Consider the following 22,587-nt stretch of genomic DNA (forward strand, 5'->3'; position numbering starts at 1 on the left):
ATCACTATGTTGTACACCTGAAACTAATATATGTCAACTATACTTCAATTTTATTTTTTTTATTTTTTTTAAGGATGAGAACTCAAGGAAGGCGCTATTCAATCTAGCCTCATGGAAGCTGAGGATGGGAGGCTACGGTAAGCTGTCAGACTGGGGATCACGCTCCATAAGTCCTGGAGCCACATGGCCTCTATTCTTTGCTATTTTCTGAATATCTGCTCCCAGTCTTATCTCTGCAGACCAGATCCTTTCACCAAGTCAAAATGCTGCTCTTCTATGATTTTGGCCTGCGCCTGGTTTGTTCTAGGTCATAAAACTGACTCCAAGCACGATGCTACCTAACAGAAAGGCTGCCCACAGCTAACACAAACTCTGAGAGCCAGTTCCACACTGGCTCCTGGAGAAGATGCTGATTGCCTCAGCCTGCGTGAGGTACACATCCCTGTTCCAGTGTGCGTGGCAGAGGAATGGGGATGCACTGTATCAGCATGGCCACCTAGGCTCACCTCTTCAATGGAGGCTTTCCTGGGGGGTCATTTCCATAGAAAATGACTTTGTGCTAACAAGTGTCCAAAGCATTTATTATTACTAAGCAATTTTGGATGAATCATTATATTTAGTAATGAAATGGAAATGTTACTGTGTAATTCTTCCACACCTCCCCCAACCCTCTCACCAAGTATCCTGTTGTTCCTTTTTTTAACTACCAGAGTCCCAATCCCAGGCTCTTCCTCACAAGTGATAACCAAACTCCAAAAACATCCACACTCCTCCCCATCCAGTCTCATTCTTTTTTTTTTTTTTTTTTTTTTTTTTAATAATTATTTTTTATTGAAGGGTAGTTGACACACAGTATTACATTACATGAGTTTCAAGTGTACAACACAGTGGTAGAACATTTATATACATAATTCTAGGTTCCAGCTATCACCCTACCAAGCTGTTACAATATCTTGACTATATTCCTTATGCTATACATTACATCCCGGTTACTTATTTATTTTACCATTGGAAGTCTGTCCTTTTTTTTTTTTTTTTTTTTTGTGAGGGCATCTCTCATATTTATTGATCAAATGGTTGTTAACGACAATAAAATTCTGTATAGGGGAGTCAATGCTCAATGCACAACCATTACCAGTCTCATTCTTATAGCAGCCTGCTCTTTCCTGCCTGAAACAGAACAACAAATTCATACTAAAGTACTTATGACTGATAAAGTGCCTTACAGTAAGCCATTCATCCTCTCAGGGACTTAGTTTACTTCTAAAGTGACAGCACTTGGATTAACTGACTCATAAATTATTTTCTAGTATAACCTTCTAATTTCCAAAGAGAAAAGTCAAAGATCACCCCCTCTAAGGCTATTTGCATTTTTTAAACATTCTAAATAGTAATAATAGTGAACACCTATTTAATGCTTACTATCCACCACCCGCTCTTCTAAGAGCTTTACGTATAATGATTTCTTTAATCTTTACAATGACCCAGGAGAGTGAGTTAATTAGGATCATACTAACTGTGGTAACGAATATGCTGAAAATATGACCTTAAACAAAATTGAAGTTTATTTCTCACTCGCATCACAGGCCAGGATGGGGTTCTGAGTCTGTGGGTGGCTTTCTTCCACTTGGATTCAGGAACCCAGTCTTTTTTCTCCTTTGTGGCTCTGCCATCTCCTAGTTCTCTCTCATCTTCTTTCAGCTACAGAAAAGAGAGGATGGACGAGGTACCCACATCTTAAAGAGTGTGGTTGAGAAGCGCCACATCTCCCTTTCACTCACAGTCTATTGGTGAGAACTAGTATCAAGGTGACACTTGGATGCAAAGGAAATTAGAAAATATTGTCTCAGATGGGACAGTTCTCAGAAAAATTAGTGGTTTTCATTACTCCGAATCTACACATTTTCCATATTTTAACATCTCTTTGATAGGAATTGTTCACTCAAGGACAGTTATTCAGTGCGAATGCATGTTTAGCTGTCAGCACTCTTTTCTATCTTAATAGTACATAAAAATTGTGTATTTGACAATGAATTCTTAGGTTATATGAAATTCATGAGAGGGAGCAGAAATTTTGGCTCTTCCTCTGTCTGCCATTCTTTTCACCAAATATTCTTGCACACCCTCCTTTTCTCAATCCAAGGACACATACTAAAGTCTGATCCAGTTCAAGCATACAGCTCAAAGTCCAGCCTCTTTAGGAGGTACAAAGAGATCCCATCTAAAGCTCTTCTCCGTGTAGTGATACACAAACATATAGAGCAGTTATCAGCAACTCCCATTCTGTGATGATAAAATAGGGACAAGATAAGCATAATAAAAACTACTATTAAGAAAGAGAAGAATTAGGAATATATAGCAGTCACTGGTCTTCTGGACAAATAATGGATTCTGCCTTTAAGTTTTCACAGACATAGTTTTAAAAATGCCTTGTCAATGTATAATATCAGTCTCCATGTTTCTAGCACCCAACATCTGTTTCTTTGCCATCTGTTGCCCAAATGTTCAGCCAAATAAGCTTAATTTCATTTTTGTTACGCAGTATTTCCTTTGAAGTGCCGATTTCTGTATTAATTAGGGTAATGTTAGGTGTAGTAAATAATTGACTCTCAAATATGTGACACAAACATAATAGAGGCTTATTTCTCATTCACTTAACCACCCAGGATAAACATTCTTGAGTTGGTGGGTAGCTTCCCTCCATGCTATAATTCAAGGATCCAGTCTCCTTCTCTCTTGTGTTTCAGTCTTCCCCTAAGGCCTTATGTTCAAATGAATTCAGCTGGTAAAAGGTGAAAGTAAACCTGCTTCTTGAATCTTGACCCGAAAATGACATCACTTCTGCTCCCATTGCTCTGGTTAACATCAGAAGGAAAGCATCGGGGGGAAAAGGGGAAATACAGTCCTTGTCTGGGTAGCTGCTTCCAGTGACAACTCAATGCTCTGAAGGGGAAGCACACATTTTCCAGACAGCTAACTGTTTCTGATACAAGAAGATAAGGATTCAGACTTGAATGACGGCAGTGTCATGGCAGAGGAGACATTTAAATAGTATTCAGAAGCTCTTCATAGGGTGCCTCAGATCATAACATGTCACTAACCACCAACTGTCTTCTAAGTCTGTGTGTTATTTTGAAACATTAAATAAACTATCTATGACAAAAATGGAATCAAAAGCAAAAATAGATTATATTCATATAGATGGTATATAAAGTAGCCAGCAATGGTAGAAGTAACTAGCTTTTTTTGGTAGTGGTTTCTATATGCCAGGCACTGGGTCGATCACTTTTTAAGCATTATTTTATTTAAACCTCACTAACATTATCCTGCTGTGATGGATGTAGGGATTTAGGGAGGTCCAGCATCCCGCTGGGTGAAACAGCACCCAGAAGTGCCTTACTCCAGAGTGTAGTTCCTAACCATGCACCAATTAGTTGCCAACTTAAAATTCACAAACCCCTAAGATTTCTTGAAGAAATACTTGCCAAATACTGAGTTAAAAGTTAATAATGATGGTAACAATACCATCATAAATATAAATGAATTCTCTGAAACTACATGTTTCCTTGCTTAAGTGTTTGCTTAAAAGACTTGCTTTTAAAAAATATATACAAATATTTTATGTAATCAAAATTTTAACAATTAAAGAGTTTTACAAAGAACTTGCAGTGTGAGAATTTCCCAGTTCTGCAATGTGTGGATCCCCACCTTTATCAGTAGTATTTTCTGCTGCTACTTTGAGGAAACTCTAACTTGCTGGGAGGTTTTTTCTCCTCGTTCATATCATTGGCCTTGAGCCTTTATTTTCGTTCTCATCTTGAGAGTCATTTAAAGCATCATGGTTAGTTTTACCGAAATGCTGAAAGGTGAGGATTCTCAAGGTCCAGTTCCAGGGAAGAAATGATGAGTCCTAGTCGTGAGTGACCAAGGATGACAGAGAGGCAACCGTGTACCTGACTGGGGAGCACTTCCGAGACCGGCTGAGGTTCTAGGCACCGCGGCCCGAGGTGGATTACCTGGGGCAGTCTGGGACGTCCTGGGGCAAGGAGTCCGCCCTGAGGAAGCAGTACTTGTGCCTCAAGTTTGACCCGCTCCTGAAGGGCTGCCCTCGGACACGGGCACCCATGGCCCCTGAGACCAGCAGTGCGCAGGGGGTGAGGCACCTTTTTTGGGAAGCCCGCTTGAGGCGAAGCTGGTGGAACTCGATCTCCCAGGAGCTCCAGGTGTACTGTGCTGGGCTCACCTCCGCGTGTCCTCGGGTCCCCACAGCTGCCCGTGGGCCCCATTGTGGACGGGCAGCAGTGCAGCCAGGGGGACCTGCACGCGCTGGTGTAGGCAGCTCAGAAGGGGAACCACTGCTGCGAAGCCAGTGTGAGGCGCTGCAGGCCAAGAACCTGGAGATGGGGAAGATCGCGGACAGGGGAGGGGATCGTGCACCAGGTGATGGAGGAGGCTTGGAAACAGAAAGAGTTCTCCAAAGCAGAGGTCCAGAAGGTTTTGGGAGAAAAAGACCAACTGGCCGCAGACTTGAGCTCCATGGAGAAGCCTTTCTCTGAATGAGGCGATCGAATGCTACCATGTGAACAAAGAATCGCTGAAGAAGTGTGTTCCTTCATAAACAGGACTGAAAAGGAAGGCCAGTGGTACCAGGTCTGGAGGCCCACATGGAGGAGAAACTCCGGCCGGCCAACGAGGAGACAGCCCAGGTCTGGAGCAAGGCCCAGGAGGAGGCCTTGGCCGTCCAGGCAAGCCTGTGGTAGGAGCAGACGCGCATCCCCTCGCTGAAGACAGACATGTAGCAGAAGACTAAAGAGAACCGTGAATGGACACGGACCTGGGATGACCTCATTCCCAAGACAGAGAAGATGTGGCCCGGGGCCCAACCGCCGGCCGCTGCCACCCGCCCGCCCGTCTGTCTGTCTGTGGAAGGCTCCATGCTCTTTTTTCTGTTACCCTCAACCTGCTTTTTAAGCTGGATTACTTTAACAAGACAAAATTAAGTTTCCCTGATGTTGAAAAAAAAAAAAAGAGAGAGAACGCCAGCCAGTCAGTTTTTTAACCACAAGAAAACACCATTGTTCTTACATGGAGGATGGAGAGGACCTCTGACGGAGCAGCCCTGGTCCAGGGCAGGCTGGTCTGCGGGCAATGGCCAAAGGCGCTCCTGTGGAGGAGATCTCAGGGGAGGACCTGACACACCATGAGGCAGGACCCCGGGAATGTCGTTCAGCTCTGCTGTCACCTGAGGCGTCTCCTCTGTTTTGAGCATCCATTACTTTCCTGGGTTTCTGAGCCTCCAGTCCTGCTTTGGCTGTTGAGTTTCCTCCTAGTTTGACTCGTCTACATATTAATATTACTTAGAATACACGGAAGGACTAAAATTTTGCTTCCAGACAAAGAGCAGAAGAGAAGCTTTACAGGGCACAGAGGCTGCCCACCTCAGGACGGAGCTTCACCCTGTGAGTCGGGGGTCAAGGAGAGCGTGTGGGCTCAGCAGATCATGACAGTAAGTCCAGAAGCAAAACATGTGCTTATTTTATACCACAGGCTGGGGGAAGAAGTTGACCCTTCCTCTTACAACAAACTCCAAAGTGATCTCTTAGGCGCTTGATAGCCAAATGACCAAACGCAGATGCCACAGAAACAATTTAGGGAATGCACCCACGGAGAGTTAGTTAATTTTAAGGCATTACTGAAGATGCATGAAATTTTAGATTTGCAAAGGACTTAATTAAAGGTCGCATCTCATCTAAAGATGGCCAGCTGGCAGCCCAGGCCATATCTGGCTCATAAAGAGAATGTGCTTTGTTTGGTTTACTATTTTAAGGAGTTGTCCACATTTAAAATATGGAGAGTTTGGTTTTTTTTTTTTAAGTTTAGATACTTGATTTCTCTTGAAAAATTGGAAGATCTGGCTGCCCTGAGTGGCCAGCATTTCCCCACGGCTCTAAGTGGAGCTACCCCAGGTTCCCACAGTCCCTGCTTCAGTTCATTTACATAACCTGCCTGGACTGCGTTGGCAGTTTTTGAGTTTGCAGCCTCTGCTAGACCAACCTGTTCTTTTATTACAGTTAGGGAAGTGAGACTGAACACTCCCCATGCACACCACTTTTTCCAATATAACACTCACTGTGGTGCCCTTTCCATACATTTCTTTCTTCAGCCCATACTTTTTCCTAAAGAGATTTGGAAAGAAAAACATACAGTCCGGGAAAAGCAGGTTGAAAGTGGAGGAGACAGAAATGATGTCAACCAGAGGATAAGTTAGAGGCTCACTAACTGGAACTCAGAGACTTTGATAGGAAATTGTTAATGGGACAATGTGGAGGGGAGAGAGAGATGACGTGTATTACAGGAAGAAATGAGAAAAGCATAGGTGAGGAGCCAAGGGAAAGGGGGGGAAAGAGCAAAAGAGGCACTGAATCGATCTGCTCCTGTGCAGATGTTGATTCTGCTGGACAGAAAGGGGAGGCTACCAAGCAGACGCTAAAATCAAAACTGGTCAGAAAAAGTAATTCAAAATTATAGGATTTCTTCTTCAGATTGATTTTTTTTGCAAAGAAAAAAAGATGTGTGAAGAAAAGCAGAAGCAGCTTCTCAGGGTTGCCTGAGAAGTTATTGAGAAGATCAAAACAATTATATAAAAGAATAAAGTTCTGCCAAGAAAAAAAAAAAGTAAAATGCAAAAATGCCAACTGGGGAATTTTACCAAGAATTTGCTGATGAAGGTTTTAGCACAAGTTTTTCTAAAAAGAAAAATGAACCAAGACAGACACCAGGACTCCTTGTCTCAGGGAGAGGGAGGCTCTCCAGACCAGCACTGCTGAGACCACCGGACTCGCCAAACATGATTGTGAGAATTTGCTATAAAAATTAATAGAGAGAAATAGCCGATGACAGCTGAGATCCCAGAGGCAAAGCTAAAGGGAGGGAGTAATGTAGACAGTCAATACATCATAAAAGAAACAGTAGATGTGTGTGTAATTAATTAGCACATGAAAGTTAGACAACTTGGTGCTGGTCTTGGCTCTGCCACTAATGGACTGAGTCATTTGGTCCAACACTTCAATTCTCTAAGGTTCCATTTCCTCAGCCATGAAGTGAAGGGCTTGGGTGGGTCTTAAAGTGTTATCCCCAGATCAGAGGCATCAGCATCACGGGAGAAGTTGTTAGAAGTACAAATTCTTAGGTCTCCTTGCAGACCTACTGAGGCCCTGCAATGTGTGTTGTAGCAAGCCCTCTGGGTGAGAAAACTGTAAAGTTCGAGAACCACTGAGTAAGCACTGGCCATATGTTCCCTACATCCTTATAGCTGCAAGTACTCTAATTCTAAGTGAAAACAGAGAGGTGGGTTTCCTTGGTAGCTGGCATAAAAGTTTTTTTTAAAGATATTCAATAGGACAAGACATGATTTGTTTTGAATGATGCAAGCGTTTAGCTAAGCATTCAATTTTTATGAGCTGTGAGAACACCGTGCACAGGCAAGGACCATTCCAACGATGCAACGAAGTGAATTAAAGCAAATTTGAAGACCACAGATGGCAGGGCAAGGACAGCCCAGTGTGCTACTGGCAGTAATCCCCCTAGGAGGGTAAGTGTTTACTGGGACAGGGTCAGGGCAGACAGTAAAGGGAAGAAGGATTCTTCCTGATCAGTGTTTAAGTTCTACAGTTTTGTGTTTTTTAATATAACACACTTATAGCTTAGTTAATGAACTACCTTATAAATTAATTACTTAAAGTTAATGGTGCTTATATTTACAAAAATAAAATCTTCAGGGTTCACTGGACATTTTAATGATGTCATAGGGCTCAAAGGTTGAGCTCAAATACCAAAAAACAAAGCAAAAACAAGACACACAAGCAAAGAAACAAAACAAACGAGAAAAGCCAACTTCATAATCAACTCTCCATCTGGGCATAGTTGAAGATGAATGAGACTGCCAAAAGGAGGGATTTCAGCTTCCTTTCTGCAGTGTCCCCTTCCTGGTCTTTCCCCTTGGCTTGCAGTGACCTGCTCTTTAATTTCTTTTCTTTGTCAGTCACTTACATTGGTTAACTCATTGACCCTTAACATTTGAGTATGAATAAATTTTATGATGTGCTATGTCAACCAGGCATTTTCATTTGATTTCCCTAATGAATTCTAGAATGAAAGTTCCTGTCATCTGTGAAAGGAGCTATAGGCATCACCTAATTGGTAGGAAAGATTTTTAACAGAGCACAAAAGACTCCAATGTCAGCAAGGAGAGCTCTGAAAGTGTATCTGACTTAGTGGTCTTAGCATAACTGGGAGCAGTGGTGGTAGGGAAGTGGAATAGCGGGGAAGGTGGAGTAGCAGGGGAGATGAAGCTGTAGTGAAATGAATAGAGACTAATGCTGGCTTCTTTGCTAAAGAACTTTCTCCCACAGGGAGGACAACACTGCAGGTTGGCTAGGCAACAGTCTGTATCAGTTGTCACAAAATCTATATGTAGTCTAAAGTCTTCCAGCCTTACAGGTCAGGTATTTCCCACCTCCCTGCTTCTCTGGCCTATCTTTTTGTGCATAAATACTGATAAACTCCTTTTCCTTCCCCCTACTTATAATGCACCTCCAGTCCTAGGAGCCAGGTGTTGGTTGTATAGGTTGTACCCTAAACAAAAGGACGCCCCCTTAAGTGGCACCATACACAGGGGGTTGAACAGTGGCTGAAACCCAGCCCGTGCTTCCTTCACCAAACCCAGGGTTGGGGGAGTGCTTTTTTCTAACTCACACAAAGGTGCCCCATGCCCTAGCTAAAATCATGCCAGTAACCTTGGGGTGTATTTTGGGCACAGCTGACACTACAGTAGTTTTCTTAAAGAAACTCCTCTTACCATACTCCCTGATTAACCCCTGCCTGTCATTCCACCTGTAGAATATGGCACACCATGTCGGTGGTGGTAGACGCACTCTGTGCTCTGGGCATGCCCACACCCTCCAGTCATGTTCTATGGGTATCAAGCATGTTTTTCCCAGACCAGACTCTACCAGTTGTACTTGTTTTAATTCTCCAAGTTAATTAAATATTGAATAAACTAATGACAGTATAAAAAGATAGTCGTGGTTTCCATGAAAACTAAGTTCAACACATTGCAAAAACTGGAAAGGGATGGGCACGAGAAATCACTGTTGATTTAGTTGTGGGGAGGCAGTGATAAAAGGTAGGCAAAAAAAAAAAAAGCAAAATCTAAGATTCAGTACTTGAATTACTTTATATGTCATTTAAAGTCTTTGGTTCACTTTAAAGAAACCTGAGCAAGAAATCATGGATCATGAATTATGGGTGTACTTTAGAAAAGAAAAATGCATCACTGTAAGCCACAGTCCCATGTTAAAAACATAAGCTAATAAAATATTTTTAAATCCAATTTTTCAGTAATGAGGTGTACTCCTTTACAGGGTGGGAAACATCTCATTTTGGTGATGATGCAACAGTGTGGCAGACCATTTGATCTGAAGAAGACATTTCTGCCACTTGAGAAAGGCATAACCTGCTGATCTCTAAGTTTCTCCCCAAAACTGCATGGTTCTTTGATTCAAAATTATTGGGAAATGACAAAACAAAATTTCTTCTCCAGTCTTCTTCCTTCCTCCCTGAATGGATCATTAACCTCACATTAAATCATCCTTCCTAAGGAAAGTTCTGAGTTTGTGACATCCAGCTGTCTTTTAGTCAGTTTGAATTTAAAAGGCAATTTCTACAAATTCTCAGCAGAGGTGCCAAGTATTGATCTGTGGTTGCCAGACAGAATGTGTGTCCTGTTCTAATCTGTAGTAAAGTGTATTTCATAAAGTCAAATTGGATTCAAAAGAACATTTTTAATATTTTGAATTGGTGTAGATATAATTGTATGGCTATTATTGAAGAGGACTCTTCTCATAATACATTTTTGCTTTATTGTCAAAAATACTATTAGCAATTTTAAAAATAAAAAGGATTTGAAAACAATGTACTGTTAGTAAAGGCAGCTATGTTATAGGATATTGAAGGTTGCATGGAAACCATCACAAAGGGTGGGGCACTACTATACACAAATCTCACTAAACACTAAATAAAATTCTACAGAAGCCTTCTTATATGACATGATCTGAACTGGGTGTTGGTTTGACAGTTGGTTTATTGGAAAAACTGATGAAAATTGCATCCACATTTCTTATGCATGTGTTTTACCTTAAAACATGTAAATGTTTTTTTCGATGTAGGGCCAAACTTCTTTTTTTATTTGAATTGCTTTATTACTCTTGATGAATGGCCAATCTTATTATTATTATTAAGGTATCATTCATATATGATCTTACAAAGGTTTCACATGAGCAGCACTGTGGTTACTACATTCACTCATATTATCAAGTCCCCCACCAACATCCCATTGCAGTTACTGTCCATCAGCATATTAAGAAGCTGTAGAGTCACTCCTTGTCTTTTCTGTGCTATATTGCCTTTCCCATGACCCCTACATTATGTGTGCTAATCATAATGCCCTTTAATCCCTTTCTCCCTCCCTCCCCACCCATCCTCCCCAGCCCCTGCCCTTTGGTAACCACTAGTCCCTTCTTGGATCTGTGAGTTGGCTGCTGTTCTGTTCCTTCAGTTTTGCTTTCTTGTTATATACCAAAAATGAGTGAAATCATTTGGTACTTGTCTTTCTCCGCCTGGCTTATTTCACTGAGCATAATACCCTCTAACTCCATCCATGTTGTTGCAAATGATAGGAATTGTTTTCTTCTTGTGGCTGAATAATATTCCATTGTGTATATGTACCACATCTTCTTTATCCATTCATCTACTGATGGACACTTAGGTTGCTCCCATATCTTGGCTATTATAAATACTGCTGCAATAAACATAGGGGTGCATATGTCTTTTTAAATCTGGGATCTTGTTTTCTTCAGATAAATTCCTAGGAGAGGAATTCCTGGGTCAAATGGTATTTCTATTTTTAGTTTTCTGAGGAACCTCCATACTGCTTTCCACAATGGTTAACTAATTTACATTCCTACCACCAGTGTAGGAGGGTTCCCCTTTCTCCGCATCCTCGCCAGCATTTATTGTTTCTTGTCTTTTGGATGTTGGGCCAAACATTTTTAACAAAATTCTTTTTTACTGCGAGTTTTATTCTTTCACCTACCCTTTTGGGTTCTGAAATTTGCAATTTGAGCATTCCCATCCTTGCATATTTTGAGGGAACTGGGTGTGTTTATCTCAGAGAAAAGAAAAATCAAAATGTGTGTGTGTGTGTGTGTCCTAAATGGATTGTGGGCAAGAGTAATAAGCTTCTCAGTATAAGGAAAAACTAACTATTAGTTTAGCAATTAAATAATATGGAGGCTTGCCTTAACAAGTACTGAGCTATCTTATTCCAGAAGAGAGCAGTGATTTTCTACTGGGAAAACTTTCAGATGGGATTCTAGTATTGGACATCAGGTCAGGGTAAGAGGCCTCTAAAGTTCCTTCTGAAAGTCTTCAATGTACTTGATAATCTCTGACTTTCTACTCCATAACATACTTGATTTCTTCAAATATCCTTCATATACTATAGCTTTCAGATCTTTTCACTATTGCACTTGACCTGCTATGAAAGCATGTTGATATAATAAATATGGTTACATTTTTCTATCCAAAATTAAAATTTATGATTAGTAAACATGCTGCTGAAATGGGGTCATCAGGAAATGGCCTCCATTTGGTGACCTTGATATTGCTCTTAAGAACCAAAACAAAATGCACTGTTGCTAAAGAGCCTTGGAAAACACCAATTTCAACTCAAGTGGTCAGAATTTATCCTTAGAACTAGAATGTCACTAACAAATCAGTAAGTTAATTAATTACTCTGTAGGCCTATTTAAAGAGATATAGGTCAAGAATCCCTTATTTGTAATCCAGAAAACTATAAAAGACAAATTCTTCCATAACTATTTTGGTGGCGGCATCTGCTGTGAACCACTGGAGACTACTTAATTATCTATATTTACCTTATTTATTCTGAATATTCACACATTTTGGCTGCTGAATTATTTAAATGTTTGATTCAGAGGTGCACCTTTCTAAATCCAAAATATCTAAATTCAGAAGCCCACCTGGTCAATGACAACCTGTTTGCTAAACTTGTCCTGTGTGACAGGAGACTGGTGGTGGAGTCTGTGCATTCACAAGGAAAAGAAGTGATTCTGCGTGCAGTGGTGTGTGCTCCAACTCTGAAGGGTCTGGCAAATAAAAACAATTAGATCCTGAATAAAACATACTTTCTAACACCACGGTAGGCTCCCAAGCAGTAATGAAAATCTCCACACACACGCTCTAAACACCAAGTAAATAAAAATAAACCAAATACAAACCAAGATAAAAAATGGAAGTGGGTAAAAAAAATTTTGTTTAACTCAATCAGTCCAAAGATTTTTAAGAACGTATTAGTCTCAATAGGGTTACTTCATTCTATGATGGTAAATTAACTTCAACAGCTCATGACATAAACAAAACCGACTTCGCGCTCTTGCTGCTCACCAGTACAGGCTGGTAGGAAACTCTGTCCTGCATGGTCACTGAAGGGCTTGTCCCATGCAGGCTGTGGCATCCTGCCTGTTGTCAGTTGTTGAACATGTGAAGAACCCCAACGCACCCTTTGCAGCCTTTGGAACAGCAGTGACATACATCATTTTCATTCCAGTTGCCTAGGACTATTCACATAGCCTCCCTAAATGCAAGTGTTCATGTAGAGCCCATGGAATTTTTGCTGATCATTCCTGCCTCTGCCATGAAAGAAGAAAAAAGAAACAGCAAAGGTGGGACAAATAAAAACTTTAAATGGCATGGTATGAACAAGCCCAGAGAAATCTATAATCACTATTCATGATTGTAATTTTTAAGGAGTAAAAAAAGGATTTTTAAGATCTAGTTATATAATGTTCAGAAGTTATCTGCCAAAAAATGCTAAAACAAATAAAGCTTGAAAATAAAAATCGGCAAAAAAGACTATAGCAGGCAAATATTTATAAATACTGACCAGAAGATGGTCAAGGTGACTCAGGTTATACCAGAAATAATAGCTAATAAGACTAAAAATTATTAAGCATAAAAAGGGACACTCATACGGCTTTTTAAAAGCTCTATCCACCAAGAAGATATAAAAATTTGAAACCTATGGGCACCTAATAAAATAGTATCAAATTATATAAAGTAAAAACTGGAAAGGTGAAGAGAGAATTTGGCTTACCAAGCTTAAAATGTTTACTATCTGGCCTTTTACAGAAAAAGTTTATGTACTTTTGTGCAAGGACATAAGGCATCTCAGCAAACTTCAAAATATCGTATCAAATGACAGCAACCTTTGAGCCCCAATGCAATTAAGTACGATGTCAATAAAAAATAAAATAAGTTTTAAAAATTCCATGCTTTTGAAACTTTATAAGGAAGCCATACTTTTAAATAATGCATGGGTAAAAGGAGAAATAATAATGGGAATTTTAGAATACTACATAGTAAATGATAATGAACCTGTTACATATTAGAACAGGATAGATGGCCAAGGGTGGACAATATCACAGTCACCAAGGGCACTAATTGCAATGCATTAAAACAGATCAAAGATGTTTAGATACTTGGGAATAAAGCTCGCAGGGCAGCTTGAGAAGGTGAAAAAAAATTGATTTGCTTTGTGGAGAACTGGCATTAAAAAGTAAAGAGAAAAAAAAACAAGCAATTATCATGCTTTTCCTACATGGACTGTAGGAATCAACCAACTAGAAATGCTGACGCAGAGGGACAAGCTGAAACTTGCAGGGAACCCAGCAGGCCAATCACATCCACATGCCCCAATGAGGCCACTGAAGGGGAGCTCTGGGAGACGTCTATGGGGAGCTGTTGCCTCTGTCAGCTGACCACAGAATTTAAGGAAAGTGAGGACAGCTTGGATGGGACAAAGACCTCTGCATCTATCCATCACCATACCTGACTGCAGGGAGCTTCTGAAAGCGGTAGCCGCCACTTCACTGTGCCTTCCAGGCTTCCTGCAGGCTCTTCCCTCAGCCAGCTCTAACTCAGAATCATAAGGGAAAGGGAATTTGGGAGAACAGCAGCACAAGTCGGAGGAGTCCCCTATTTTTTGATTTAGCAGCTATCAACCATCTTTTAATCACGTCCAAATACAGACAATAGCAAAATCACTCCTCTGCTTAAGAAGATGTAGCTACCCCTCATACCACTGAAGGGGCACTGATTTTCTCCCCCAGAGGCTACACAAATGAGATCCATCCTTAGATGATGTCCATTTGTCTTATAACTAGACCTTATTCCTCCTTTGATATCCTGTAACTTAAATACTGATGTTTAAAGTCAATATCTTATGTTAGATTATAGAGGAGTTGGAAAGAAAAAAAGAACAAATGGTGGATGTGTACATATACTCATGTATGAATATATTCATATCAAAGAAAAAGTATACTCATAACACCTATAGTACTCATTTCTGCAGTTGGTCACATGGTCATAGCTGGTATTTGTAACGTCCTTTTTCCACTACCCTGTCAGTATTCTCTGCTCTCCGTAAGCACCTCAGCTTTCCTGGAGGGGTTCCCATACCTTCGTGCCTGAAGGATCTGTACCATTTGCAGTCCTGATGTATTGGGTTTTGTAGTTTTCTATCCACATTTTTCATAGGATATAGGAGTATGAGGATGTGTCCCCAGAGGGTCAATTGAATTCCAGAGACACCCCTTCCTGTTGCTACTGTGTAGTAGCAGCCCTGTTTCTCTTTGAGGAGTGGGAGCAATCACACTGGCTAATATAATGAGCCACTTTTTTTCTGGTTGGTCCAGAGGAATGAGAAGCTCAAGATGGCCAGGTTGCAGTCTCAGCTTCCAGTTTGATGGCACCATTGATGTGTCCCCAGGGAAAGTGCTCTTCCTTTGGGAGCTAAGGCTTCTAAACCCACAGAGCACAAACTTGAGAGGACGGGAAGCACAATTTTTACCAGTGGACCATCAGTTAGTAATGAGAGGAGCTGATCCCATTTCCACCCGTTAAGTCTTAGAACTGAGATAAAAGCACCATATGGTAGTTGCTTACTGAGTGCAGATACTGCATCCTGGAAGATGTGGCTCTTGGCCTACCAAGTGTTGCTTTCCAGCTGGCACCACAACAGTCTTCAAAAGGCCATCCCACCATCCTATCAGGCCAGCTGCTTCCAAACGATGGGGAATATGATAAGCCCAGTGAGTTCCACGAGCTCCTGCCCATTGCTGTAATGTATTCGGGCATAAAATCAGTTTCTTATTCAGTAGCAGTGCTATATGGAATGCTATGAGGATGAATAAGGCATTTTGTAAGTTCACAAAGGATGTTTTTGCCAGAAGCATTGCAGGCAGAAAAGGCAAATCCATACCCAGTTCAGACACTGGAAGGATTTTGCACGACCACTGCTGTTTAGGTGGGGTGGGAGTGCCACAGTTGTCCCCTTTCACATGTTGCCAGCATACCCAGAAAAGCCATCTGTAATCAAGCCTGAGCGTTTTTTCCTTAGTACAGTGGACACAGAAAATTTCCCATGAAGCCATTGAGACCAAGGAGCCATCTAAAGAGGAATAAGAGCCAGTTGTGCATGCCACCTCCTTGTGCCTTCAGGACCTGCCTGAGCTGTCTCACATACGTTATTTCCCCTCATGCTGGAGCGGGGCTGTGCATGCCCAACATGCTTGGGGGTCAAACACTACCTAGTGCAAATTGGCAGTTCAAGTTCCATGACACCTTGGGAGTCCAAAGTCAAGCATTCAGCCTCTCCTAGGGCCCAGAAGCAAACTGGAATCTATTTTTTAAAAGAAGAATGGTTACCTTCAGAAGATGGCATAGCTTTGTTCCCAAATCCTAAAAGTCTGCACTGTAATTCACTGATAGGATCCTTCTCTTTCACTGGGCCCATCTGAAATCCCACTAGACATCAAGCTGCTTTCTCTGGAGGAGGAAGGGCTGCGTGCAGCAGCGTGTTCTTCACTTCAGAAGAGGTATCTCGACACAGCCCCAGATCAGAGGAGGCAGTCACTAAGGTGGAAGGCCCCTAAGTGCTTTTGAAATGTATTTCTCACTCTCTGGATATGTGCTGCTCCTTGCTCAACAGGTCCAGTCAACATGCTACCATTACTGTAATGGACCAAAAGGGTATTTTGTGGAATGGAGAAGCAATCCAGATCTTTTAGACTTGATTATGGCAGAGGGCTGTAGAGTTGACAAAGGCTTGAGATAGGATGGGAAAGTGCATTTCTAGTCCTACCAGTTGAGAGCAAGCCACTTTTTGTAGTTTTATACTATGAGAGATAATAGGAAAAAGTATTAGTCAGGTCAAGAGTGGCATATTAGGTATCAAGGATTGTGTTGGTTTGCCAATAAAGACATTTCATTTGGAACAGCAGATGCAATTAGAATCATGACCCAATTAAGGTCAGTATAATCTACCATCATTCTCCAACAGTATCTCTTCTTCACAGACCATATAGGTGAAATGCATGGGAATGTGGTAGAGATCACCACTTCTCCATCCTTTCTGGCCTTTATGGTGGCACTACTTTCTGTAATCCCTCTGAAAATGCCATATTGCCATTAGTTTACTATTTTGGCCAAAAAAACGCAGTTCTAGGGACATCTTCCTGGTCTTTTCTATCATAAAGCCCTCACTCCATAATTTAGGGAACAACGTGGGGATTCTGCCATTTGCTGAATATGTAAATTCCAACTCGGCATTTCAGAGCTGGGAAAGTAATCATGGTGTGTGTTTGGGGATCCACCAGGCCCACTATGAGTTGGGCTCAAGTCGAAACTCCACTTATTCCCTGACCTCATAGGCCCTACCCTCACCAGCACACCACAGTGACATTTAGGGTTTCTAGGAATCAGTGCTAATTCAGAGCGATTGTGTAGTAATTTCCACAAATTCTGGTTATTTCCCCTCTCACACTGCACAACCACATTGGTGAGTGGCCACAGGTGCCCTTGGGGAAGGGTAGGTGGAAGATTTATGGTCCACATTCTGGCAGTGTAGCAAGATTCTTCTTCAAGGAGACTGGCCTCCCCTTAACTTAAAGTGCTTTGCATCCACTTGATCCAAACTGAATCAAGTCTGGGAATCAGTTGAGGATCCAGGACGATTTGCTCTGGGATTCAAGTCAGATCCAGGGCTTTTTTAAGTATACAAATTAAGACATTAGTAGAGTGTCTCTGTATTTCAATCCTAGGGACACAAGAAATTAGCCAACACCCAAGATCGAGCCATTTTGATCATGACTTTAGCTCTGTCCATTATGGTAATCATGTTTCTCTTGCCCCTAAAGACAGTTAAGTGATGTCACCTGGTACCTGTCACTCTGGCATTCCACCATCCCCAGTGAATTCAGGGAGCCCAGTTTAACGACAGCATTAATGACTTACTGAGAATGGCTCCTGCAGAACTCTAGAAGGATGGTGCTATTTGCTTCAACACTGCACTTCTTAAAGCCTTGATGAAAAGAGTGTCTCCTGAACCCTCCCAGGTCCTGACTAGGGGATGGCTGAGAAGTTCTTATGTCATTAATCCACTTCAGCATTCCGACTCCTTATCTTTTGGATTCCTTCTATTTATACAGTGTGAGGTGGATTTATAAAAGAGGTGGGTTTCCTGTGCTACTTGACAGAAAACAAATAGTTTTATGGTTTGCATGTGTGGGAGGAGTTTTGAGTAACATGGGGGGGGGCAAGGCCTGGAGATAGAAATGGGAATATAGCAGTTCCCTCTTGTCTGCATTTTCACTCTCCAGGGTTTCAGTTTTTCTCAGTATCCTGTGGTCCGGAAGCAGATGGATCCCCCTTCTGACCTATCATTGGAAGGTCAGCACTAGCCTAACACTGTGTCACAATGTCTATGTCATTCACCTCACGTCATCTCATCATATAGGCATTTTATCATCTCCCATCATCACAAGAAGGATGAGTACTGTACAGTATACTTTCTAGAGAGAGACCACATTCATATAACTTTTATTATTGTGAACTGTTATAATTGCTCTATTTTAGTAATAGTTACTGTTAACCTCTTAATTGTGCCTAATTTATAAATTAAACTTTATCACAGGCATGTATTTATAGGAAAAAACATAGTATATGTAGGGTTTGGTACTATCTGTGGTTTCAGGCATCCACTGGGGGTCTGGGAACATATCCCTGCAGATAAGGGGAGATGACTGGGCTGAAGTAAGGGACTTGAGCAGAGAGGAATAATTCAGTAGTGATTATAGATGAATGATAGAATTCTGGTGGTGGAAAAAGGGAAGTGGTGATAATCCAAACTGGAGAGTTGCTGCTTCTGGAAAGATGACTGGAAAGGTAGAGGAGAATCTGTGAATGAAATAGAAAGACTTGGGAACAGGCAGTATGTGTAGCATATGAGAGCAGTCAAAAATTATTTTGAGGTTCATTAAGTTGAGGTTGATAATATAGTGGCAATAGTAAGAAAGATGGTGAAGCCACAGAAAGAAGGCACATGGAGGACAATAGTTGGAAGGTTATGTGGGAAAAGGAGTGACAGAGTACTGAAAATTCTAAAAATATAGCTGTCTGAGGGAGCTGATGGAAAGTGGATTTTTATATGTAGTGACTTTGTAATGTAATAACTTGGCTAGGTTGAACTACATTCCCAGAATCCCCTTCTCTGGGAGTTTCCAGTTAGCAGGGGCTACAAGAGAGAGTCTTGTGTGATTTGGAGGGTAGAAATGAAGCATCGGATACTTGTAGCTCGCACACGTTGTCACCTATCTGTTCTCTCACCTCATTGGTGTGTAGCAGAGGCTGGGCCTGGGACTGATCCGCCTTCACCAAGATCCTCCTCCAGCTCCTGCGACTCCCGGGCCACGCCTGTGTGTATGTTTGCTTCCATGACAAAGGGCCCCAGCGTGTATAGGACACCCAGGCCATCAAGTCCAGAGGCAATGAGAACTGATATGGGTTTCAGACCATCCTCATGGGCTCAAATATTTTCGAGTTCTAGCTTGTTCTTTGTTTCACCCACTTTATATCCATCTGCTCTTCCCAACTGCCTGCCCTATACGTATGTCTCCTTCACTCTGTCAGTCAGCATGCAATCAGAGAAGCGGAATCATTATATGCATATGTGTATATGTAGTATTCGCACTACACACACACACACACACACACACACACACACACACAGGAGATTCTGCTTCTCTGACTGCACCCTGACTGATACAATCAAGGAAATATATAGTTTAGGACAGTGATTCCCAATATTTCAAATGCATGTCTGCTTGGATAAGCATTAAAGAAGCGTAAGCATTAGGTTAAGGAATTCTGGTTTGGTAGAGAGATATGGATGGTGTTTCTTATTGCAGTTTGTATTGTTTAAAATCTTATTATTTTCATTTAAAAAATATGACATTATACTATGATAATGGCTATAGGTTTTTAAATTAAACACGTCCACTTTCACATATCCCCAGGTGTTCATTCTTCCCCACTCCCTGCCCCTCTCCATCGCTCTTTCAGAGGATAAAGATTAGACATTCAGGTTCCTCTTCCAGTTTGTATGTAGAAAACCACAAGATTTACTCCCTAACACCCCAAACCAGATAATCTATGTAATTATAATTAAAAAAAAAAAAACCATCAGAGAGATGAGAGTACAAAGAAATCTAGGTGAACTGAATTTCAGAAAATGACCATCTTTCATATGAGAGAAAAGAGCCACTGTGGCACTTACCATGGACCAAAGTGGAGGGAAGAGGAAAACCACAGATGATGGTAAGGAGAAAGCAGCTGAACCTCTAACAGATTTCCATGCAGTGTTTGGGCAGCCATGTAGGTGACAGTCCAGAGGAATAACAGGCACAGAGCAAAACTACACCACCTCACAATTCTTTCCTGCTGAGAGTCACTAACTGAGATAGGACCTCAAAAACAAGGGCAGTGAAGAAGAGCTGAGAGAAAGAGATACACTGGGCTTTCAGCTAAGAAAGACTTGCAGAAGGGCAGCATAGCTGAAACAAACCCCTGGCACTCCAGGCCTCCAGCTAACAAAGATTGGGGGTGGGGGCAGGAGAGTAGAGATATTCTTCTCCAACACTGAAAGCTAAGGAAGACATCAAGTGGGGCCAAAAAGCTGAGAATAACAGCTATGAGAAAATATTTGTTTATAGGAAATATTCCTTGTCCTGCCTCCAAAATATTTGAAGCCAGTGGTGAATTGAGTCCAACTGAAAAAATTATTAACAAAGCACAAATCCAGTTCAACTACAGCTCATATAGACTCAGCCCCCATTACAGTACACAGTAAAAAATTACCAACACACACACACACACACACACACACACACACACACACATACATCCCACACACACAGAGCAAGAAAATGTAACCCATGGTCAAAAAAAGAAAGACTCAATAGAAGTTAACCAAAGAATAGCCCAGATTTAGAATTATCACTGTATAACAAAAATGCTAAAGGACCTAAAGGAAAAGATGGAAACCATCTATGAAGAGATGGGCAACGTTTAGAAAAGCAATCGAGAACATAAAAAAATGGAAGTGCTAAAAATAAAAAATATAGTATCAGAAGTAAAAAATTAGATGGGCTTAACACTAAGTTGGATGATATAGAGGAAAGGAACTTGAAAAGAGATGTCATCCAAGTTGAAAGAGAAAGAGCAAAAGATAATCAAAAGAGTATTTGAGATTTATGGAACAATGCCATGTAATCTAATATTTGTATCATTGGAGTAGTAAAAGGAGGGAAGAGAGAGAAGAGGCAGAAACTCTTCAAAGAGACAACAGATGAGAATTTCCCCAAACTAATGAAAGATACCAATTTACAGGTCCAAGAACTGTAACCAGCATCCAGAAGAAGAAATACAAAGAAAACCACAATGATGCAAATACAAAAAAAACCAGAATTCTGAGAACTAAATGTAGAGACAGATCTTAAAAGCAGCTAGGGAAAAGAAGACATTGAACAGAGGGAGCTAAAATATGAACTACAAATGACTTTTAATAAAAGAAAATAGAGACCGAGATGGAATGACAGGTTTAATGTGCCAAAAGGAAGAAGAATCTGTCAACCTAAAATTTTATATATAGTGAAAATTATCCTTCAAAAATGAATGTGAAATAAAGACATCCTCACAGAGACAAACACAGAGACTTCATCTCCAGCAGACTGTGCCAGAAGAAATGCCAAAAGTCTTGAGGCCAAATAAAAATGATACCAGATCTGAAAAAAAAAAAAAAAGAATTAAAAAGTACTAGAAAAGACAAATATTTGGGCAAATTCAAAAGCAACATATATTTTAGTACTTTCATTATATACATGTATTGGCAATTTTTAAAATATCAAAAAAACCTCACAATGGATGGTGGGTTTTATAACATGGAAATAAAATATAAGAGTATCATAATGGATGGGAGAGAGATAAATCCAATTATGTTGTTTAAAGTTTATGTATTTCTTATATATTCATAAAATAGAACGTTATTTGAAGATAGACTGTGATAATTAAAGGTGCAAAGTTTAAGTTCTAGAGCAACCATGGTATTTCACATAAAGAAGAAAAGCTAGAAAGACAATCTACAAATTTTAATGGAATATGAAAAAATACCCAAATTACCCCAAATAATTAAGTAAACAAGGAATAAAGAAACAATTGACAAATGGGGATGAATGAATGAAACTTCCCTCAATCACTATTTTTGAACACCAAATGGCTTTGGAAATTACCTTTTGCTACAGACTTGGTAAAATTTTTCATAAATTCAACCTAAAACTACAAGGCAAAGCAGAACTACATGTGATGCTTACACTGCAGTTAATCATTCTGACATGACTAACATTGTTTGAATCACAAATAATACCAAGAAGCTTTATACCCTTCCCATGCTGTCAAAGTTAAAACAGAAAGCAAGATCATCATTCCAACATAAAATTTATAGCAGGTACATTTTTTTCTGAATTCAAACTACAATTCTGACAGTGAGTTTTGGAGTTTGGTGCGAGTGCAAAGGAAATTTCCATGTTAAAACCCACTTAACTGTTCAACTGAGGTGTTCCCACCTAACCTTTAATTGGAAGTGATTAATCTGCAATACAATGGCATGTTAGAGGGGAAATATGAAGAGCTTGTATAATTCTCATAGAATTACATAAATGCCTTGAAGGCAATAATCATGCTCCAGTAAAATCATGCGCTTATAGACTGATAAGAGTTGTCAGTACCTGAGTGAAAGATATTCGTAAAACTGAAATAAGTAAAATCGCATTACAGATCAGCATTAACAGATAAACATTGGCAATCAATTTTGATGATCAACACTTTCAACTGCTGTTCAGCAAAATAAAATGTTAGCCCCTGCAGAGTTCCATTCCTCATTATCAGACTTCATTACAGTTACTATTATTACACCTGCCATTCTGTCAGTTAAAAACTTCTGGATATTTATTTACTCTCTTGTCATATAAGTATATGCACAATGTCTCTGATTTTGGCTCTTTAGCACAAAGCCTAAAGTATTTGCTTTCTGGCCCTTACAGAAAGAGATTGCCA

General features: G+C 40.6%; 1 pseudogene; it reads left to right on the forward strand.

The window, feature by feature from the left end:
- Positions 1 to 1,717: 1,717 nt before the first annotated feature.
- LOC130680556 (transforming acidic coiled-coil-containing protein 3-like) lies at positions 1,718 to 5,000 on the forward strand (annotated as a pseudogene).
- The last annotated feature ends 17,587 nt before the right edge of the window (positions 5,001 to 22,587 follow it).

The sequence above is a fragment of the Manis pentadactyla genome, chromosome 14 (genome assembly GCF_030020395.1).
Source record: "Manis pentadactyla isolate mManPen7 chromosome 14, mManPen7.hap1, whole genome shotgun sequence".
Lineage (NCBI taxonomy): Eukaryota > Metazoa > Chordata > Mammalia > Pholidota > Manidae > Manis > Manis pentadactyla.